At 53.9% G+C, this 7,441-nt stretch overlaps 1 pseudogene; it reads left to right on the top strand.

The window, feature by feature from the left end:
* Window positions 1-2,768: 2,768 nt before the first annotated feature.
* On the top strand, window positions 2,769-4,449 carry LOC142559423 (uncharacterized; annotated as a pseudogene).
* The last annotated feature ends 2,992 nt before the right edge of the window (window positions 4,450-7,441 follow it).

Genomic DNA, 7,441 nt, shown 5'->3' with positions numbered 1-7,441 from the left:
AGGACGAACACTTCTTTGCGTCTGTTCGCGACGCAAACATGGTGTCAGGAGTGGCGCCCGCCGATCTCAGGCATCACGGTTCTCGTACGTCAGACTAACCCTGCGACGAGGACGCCGCGGGCCCACTAAACAGTGCCGTAGGCCGAACAAGAGAACAGGCACTTTACAAAGAAAAACCAAGTAAGATGGCTTTGTTTCCAATTGCTCCACCCGAGCCCTTCAGCTTCGCAACACCCAACGACTGGCCACCCTGGAAACAGCGATTTCTTTGCTTCCGAACTGTGTCTGGACTAGACGGGAAGCCAAAAAGAGTCAAGCAAATGCATTGCTGTATATAATGGGACCTCAAGCCGAGGATATCTTTAAAACGTTCAAACTTGAGCCTGGCGACCAGAAGAAGTTTGAGATCGTACTGCAGGAGTACGAGGCCTACTTTGTTCCTCGACGATACACGATTTATGAAAAGGTCAAGTTTAACATCCGTACGCAACAAGACGGCGAATCCGTCAAGGATTTTGTTACTGCACTGCACGCGCTTGCTTCCACGTGCGACTACGGGTAGCTGCGAGAAGATTTAATTCGAGATCGTCTCGTGGTGGGTCTCCAAGACCGTAAGATCTCGAGAGCTCTGCAACTCGATCCGGACCTATAACTACAGAAAGCATTGTTGGTGGCACGACAGCACGAGACCGTTAACCAATAGCAGGCAGAGCTTCACCGCGTGCGAGAACAGGAAGTTCACCAAATACAGTCCCCGAGGAGTACGCGACAAGTGGGGATGAGCGTGCCTCCGCCTGAAAGTGGAAGCAGCGTTCCCAAACCATGCGGCTGGTGCGGAAGAAACAGGCACAGACGAGCGGCCTGTCCAGCGAAAAATGCAGCCTGCGAAAAGCGCGACAAAAGAGGACACTTCGAGGCAGTTTGCCGTTCAACCAGAGCTGTCAGGAACCTCTAAAACCGGACCGAGGAACCAGGCTTCCTCGGAGTCGCATCCCATTCATCCGCTTACAGGTGGGAAGTTGCCGTTGCTGTTGAATCCTCGAATGTGGTATTTAAAATAGATACTGGCGCGGACGAAACGGTTATTCCGGCGGAGCTCTTCACTCACATCTTTCCCGCGATAAAACTTCAACCAGCAAGGCACCGGCTTCAGGGACCTGATGGTAAATCCCTTGCCATATCTGGTATGGCTGCCATGGATATGACGTTTGCCGGAACGAGCAGCCGCGAGGACGTGTACGCACTTCCAGGCCTCCAAACCCCTCTTCTTGGGAAAGCGGCGATAGAAAGGCTCTGCGTACTACTACAAATCAACGTAGTGAAGAAACTGGACCCAGAATCTGATATTCCACAAGTGTTCCAGGGACTGCGGACCTTCAAAGAACAGTATGACCTCAAGTTGACTCCGGAAGCAAAGCCTTTTGCCCTGTCGTCCCCACGGAGAGTCCCCCTGCCTTTGTTCGAAAAAACAAAACAAGAGCTCGAGCGGACGCAAGCACTAGGCGTGATTTCTCCTGTCACCGACCCTAGTACATGGTGCGCACCTATGGTCGTCGTTCTTAAACCCCCGGGTGCTGCTAGAATCTGTGTTGACTTCACAGAACTCTGTGTTGACTTCATGGGGCGTGGTACCGGCACGGCTATGGCTGCGCCGCTCACGCGAATGCTCTTCTTTGTGCAGGTGCTACTCACTTCGCTTTCGTGCCCGTGCTTTTCAAGAAGTTGGCAAGGCATATCTTTGAAACCTGCGTCATCGGCCGAGGAATCTTCGCTCGTCTGTTCTTCTTGGGAAGCCGCCAAAAGAACCAACATCTGTGACGGAACGGACACCACCGCTACTCTTGGACTTTCTCCGATACCAGTCAACGAACCTTGGAACGTCGCATACCGCCTAGACAGCCTACTAATACAGCGGAACATCAGTCTGCCTCGGGAAATATTTTTCCAAGCCTGATTACGTTTCTCAACGGCTGGACCATGAAAATAAGGTTAGAGAAATAGCCTGAAAAACTGAAGCGTTTAAAATGTCATTTTTCCCCAGAACCATAAGCCAATGGAACAAGCTACCATCCGATGTCGCAATGATTCTATCAAATGATGTATTTTCAAACTGTATACGCCCACTGAAGTAAGATAGTGTTTTTGTGTGTATGTGCAAGTATGACAGCATTCCGGGTATATGTTATGTTTTGCCTGCTTCATTTATTGGTTCTTTGTTTCCTTTCCCCCCCCCCCCGCTGTAATGCCTACGGGCGCTGTGGGTATTGTGGGAAATAAATAAATAAATCAATAGCACATACGTTCACCGAGAATGGCATCCCATGCCGGCCGTCGATACCACCATCGAAATGCTACGGGGAGCCAGCACGTTTTCGAAACTCCACGCGAACTCGGGTTTCTGGCAGCTACCGCTGAGTGAAGGGAGCAAAGAATACACAACTTTTATCACGCCGTTCGGACGCTTTTATTTCAACCGACTTCCGTTAAGAATTTTGTCGGCCCCCGAACATTTTCAAAGACGAATGGGACAAGTTCTTTCAGAACAGGAGGGAGTCGTCTGCCACATGGACGATGTGCTTATTTGGGGTGCCACGCAGGCGCAGCAGGACGAGGGGCTTCGGGCAGTGATGAACCGCCTCCGCACAGCGGGCATTACTTTGAACAGAGGTAAGTGTGAGGTCAGTGTCACCCAGATTTTATTTTTGGGACGTACAATCGGGAACAACACAGTGCGTCCCGATAAGCAAAAGCTTGACGCGGTGACAGAAATGCCAAATCCAATGCCCAAGACAGAGTTACGGCGCGTGATGGGCATGGCAATTTATCTGGCCCGCCTTGTGACACGTATGGCGCAAGTCCCCCAGCCTCTTTCTTCCATGATGAGCTCAAGACAGGATTTTGTGTGGGGTCCTACGCAGGAAGCTGCCTTCAAGAAGTGGAAGACTCTTCTTTCATCGGACCCTGTCCTGGGAATCTACGATTCAAAGATGGAAACAGTGGCCACAGCAGACGCCTCATCGTATGGTCTTGGAGCTTTCCTGCGCCAAACGCAAAAAGACGGTCAGTCCAAAGTGATTTCTTATGCTTCCAGAACTCTTACAACCACAGAGCGGCGATACGCCCAAATTGAAAAACGACTTGCCCTAGTGTGGGCTAGTGAAAAGTTCGGTGATTACACCGTAGGAAAGCGCTTTAGCCTCGAGACAGATCACAAACAACTCGTATCTTTGTTTGGGTCAAAAGGAAATGAAGAACTAACACCGAGGCTACAAAGAATGCGCATGCATCTGATGCGCTACACGTATGACATTGTGTATGTTCCAGTCCGGGACATGACGGTGGCAGACGTGCTTTGTCGGTCACCTCTTCCACAAACGGAACCCACGGAATTGGAGGACCAGATCCAGGGCTATCTGCGATTGGTGGCTTCGTCAGTCCCGGTAACCGCGCCGAGTTTACAGCTTATCGCCCAGGAGCAAGAGCAAGACCCGGTATGTCAAGCTCTTATAAACCTTTTTACCAAAGGCTGGCCAAGCCGTCGAGACGTTGGGGTTGACCTGAAGCCTTACTGGAATGAGAGGCAAAGCACTGCCCTTGTTGAAAACCTGCTCATGTGCGGCTCTCGGATAGTGATCCCATCGACACTACGGCAACCCGTCATTAAAATAATTCACGAGGGACACTTCGGCATCGAGAAGTGCCGGGCACGTTCCAAGAGCTCAGTTTCGTGGCCAAGTATCGACGCGGACATTGAACGACTCGTTAAGAACTGCCACAGGTGCCTCAAGCAGAGCACCACCCGCCGTGTTTGCTCAGTGGCCATGGTGTTGGGCTGCTGAGCACGAGGTTGCGGGATCGAATCCCGGCCACGGCGGCCACATATCGATGGGGGCGAAATGAGAAAACACCCGTGTACTTAGATTTATGTGCACGTCAAAGAACCCCAGGTGGTCGAAATTTCCCGAGTCCTCCACTACGGCGTGCTTGATAATCAGAAAGTGGTTTTGGCACGTAAAACCCCATTTAAACAAAAAAGAAGGCCGGGCATAGTTTGATCTCCGGTCTTGGGCATACGTCGGGTCGGTGGCCGAGCCTGCCGCACTCTTTGCAAAAGTCAATCTGTTTCCGATACAATGATACTCTTATCATGATGCTCTTATCATGAGCCCATGTGGGGACTCTGTGACGTGGCGTCTAGTCCTCATTACCATCAGAGCAACGGCATGGCAGAGACCGCCGTGAAAATTATCAAGGGCTCCTTAAAGAAAACTGCTGACGCTTATAAACCTCTTCTGGCCTACAGGAAAAGCCCACTAAAGAACGGATACAGCCCCGCCGAGCTGCTCACGGAGAGACGACTGCGCACGGCCCTGCCACATCCAGCGAAAGCCTCCAGCCTAGGACACCAGACTTCCAAGAACTGGCAGCTTTCGAGAGATCACAACGTGAGCGCCAGAAGAGAGACTGCGACCGACGCCACGGAGTGCGCGATCTGCCCGAGCTGTCCGAAGGAACAGATGTATGGATCATAGACCTCCAAAGAGAAGGAGTCGTTCGAGGAAGCACCGACGAGCCCAGATCGTACTGGGTCGACCCCGGGGAAACTTCTCTACGCAGAAATCACACTCATCTTGTCCCGCTGCCTCCTACTACTTTAGAAAATGGCGGAGGAACAACGCAACTAACAGCGGAATCACCGGAAATAGGCAATGATGAAAGAAGCATCGCGCAGCAGTGTAACAATTCATGTCACAATCGCACACGAAGCGGAAGGTGTGTGGTTCCTCCAGAACGATTTCAAGCTTCGTAACAAGAGTGGCTTCACTTCAAAAAAACGAAGATGCGTGATAAGATAGCTCGCCAGCTTAGGCAGCGTCAGCAGTTACAGCGCCGCTGTGGCACTAGCGATGCGGTCAATAATAGCCTCTGCTTCCTGATAATAAAGGTTCTTTGGTTGTTGCTCGTTGACGTTGCTCGTTGCTCGTTGGACGCAAACTTCCTTGCATCTGTTCGCGACGTAAACATGGATACCTTTGTGATCACTAATTGATGAAAATAAGTTATATGTGATAAGCTCTCAGGATTCGTAGTTATTAAAGAATCCAAGATATTAGCACTGATGCCAGCAACACGCGTTGGTTCCCTTACTGAGTGAGATTGGCATTCAAACATACTTCTACAAAATCCTTTAATTCTCCGTGGTTCGCACCTCAGGGAGCTAGTTTCTTCCAGTCGACACCGGGATAAGACAGGAATAAACTTTATTTGTCCAACGGTTATTGATGTTGATGCCCGGGGCTAGGCTGCCAGGGGTCCATCACCCGAGGAAAATCTTTCGAGATCCTCGGCAACGGCCCTGGCCCGCTGAACGGCCCACTCCTGGTCTTCGGGTGCCTCGCTCAGGAGGGCGGCTTGCCATCTCTCACTGAGGCGCCCCGCTTCCGAGGGTCCTGCTGTTATCTCCCCCCTTCCTCCATGTCCTTCTTCCTCATGGCATTGGCATTCCCAAAGCATATGGGCCATATCAGCCCGTTCGTGCTCGCACCACGGGCAACCGGGCGACGGGTGCAGCGCGGGCCACAGGCGGTGCAGGTGGTAGGGGTTGGCGAAAGTGCCCGTCTGCAGCCGTCTCAGGTCGACCGCCTGGGACGTGTCTAGGCGCCCGTGGGGTTGTGGATATTTTCTTCGTTCTTTCCTATAGTGGCCAAGCACCTCTCTGTACGTTGCCGGAAACTCCTTGACATCGTAGTCGGCGTCCGCGTGATGCCCAGCTCCGTCTGCCGCGATTTGTGTTCTGTTGGTAACGACCGCGGCCGCGCCAGACGGGGTGGCCACCGCCGTCGTCGTCACTCCTCCGCTGGGGTCCCGCACAACAACGGCAGCGGCTGCCCTCTGCGGGACCGCGTCGCGGCGGGCAAGCTGGCTCGTAACGAGGTGGGCGCGCTCGTTGTGGTTGGGTGGAGTGTCGGTGCGTCTTCGGCCGTTAGCATTGTTGTTGTCATCATTGTCGTGACTGTTGTTGTTACTACCAAGCTCCCCGACGTGCGCGGGGAACCACGTAAGGGACTTGTTGGTAATCGTGCCGGATCCGAAGTCCCCGGCCCGGGCGTTGAGCATGCGCGCCACATCCGCGCTCACCCAACCTTTGGTGTAGTTCCGAATCGCTGATTTGTAGTCGCTGATGGTCAGGTTATCCTCCGCACCTCCGTGGTGTACCGCGAGGCCTATGGCCGTCTCTTCCACTGCTTCGGCCGACGGCAGCCTCGCTGATGCCGTGACTCGGATCGTTCTCTTTGTATCTACGACGGCCATGGAGAAGGCGGGCGCCGCCGCCTTCGGCCGGCCGTGTCGATGTTTCCGCTGTTGCTGCTGCCGTTTTTGTCGTAATAGTAGTAGGGATGGTGGTGCTGGTAACTGCGGTTCGTCTCGCACGTTCCCTTGTAGCGGTGGTGGTGATCGACGTCCCTCGTCGCCATCAGAGTCACCGACTGGCCGCGGGTACCTGGCTTCTCGTCATGGAAGACGCCTTCTCGTCTTCCATGCTTCTCGAGGATTGCTACCGCCCTGCGTGTACGTCTTCGCACGTCATGCATCGGGTGCATATTCTTCGTCATGTTTTCCGTCTGTATGGCGTCCCTGACTTCTGGTAGCAGTGATTCCTTCAGTCCACGCGCCTCGTGATATCGAATCCCGAGCAAGTCTAGTATTCATCTTCCCGTTAGGGTGCTCGACAGCCTCTCCGGCTGCGCGGTTCTCTGCACCTTGGCGATCTCCTCGAGCGTGTTGTGTACGCCCAACTCGAGGAGCCTGTGGGTTGGCGTGTACTGGGGTACTCCCAGGGCGGTCTTGAAGGCCCTGCGGATCGCCACGTTCAGCTTGTCGGTTTCGCTCCTGTTCCAGTCGGCGTACGCGGCGACGTACGCTATGTGGCTCAGCACGTACGCCTGTATCAGCCTCGTAACGTTGTGTTCCTTCATTCCTTTCCTCCTGTTCGCGACCCGCCGCAAGAGGTGTGTGGCGGCGGCCACTTTCTTCTGCAGTCAGGCAACCAGCTCCCGGATGGCACCGTTCTCTTCCAGACACAGGCCGAGCACTCGCAACTTGGACACCGTCGGTATTCGGGTCCCCTACCTCGTCATGACGCGGACTCCCAAACGACGGGCGTCTAGCACACCCTGCGGAAGGGGTCCTTTCTTGCACGGCCGGTGGAGCAGGATCTCCGACTTGTCGGGTGAGCAGACGAGTCCCGTGTCTTCGAGGTGCCGCTCCACCTGCCGTACGGCCCGCTGCAGTCGGTCTTGCATTTCGCCGACGCTCGTGTTCTCCGTGCTCCACACCGTCACGTCATCTGCGTATATCGTATGATTGATGCCCTCTATCGCGTCAAGACGCTCCGGCAGGCCGATCATGACGAGGTTGAAAGCATGGGGGAGAGTGCGGA

This window comes from Dermacentor variabilis, chromosome 10, assembly GCF_050947875.1.
Source record: "Dermacentor variabilis isolate Ectoservices chromosome 10, ASM5094787v1, whole genome shotgun sequence".
NCBI classification, from domain to species: Eukaryota; Metazoa; Arthropoda; class Arachnida; order Ixodida; family Ixodidae; genus Dermacentor; species Dermacentor variabilis.
The sequence above is the reverse complement of the archived record's forward strand: the minus strand, read 5'-3'. Positions and strand labels throughout refer to the sequence as shown.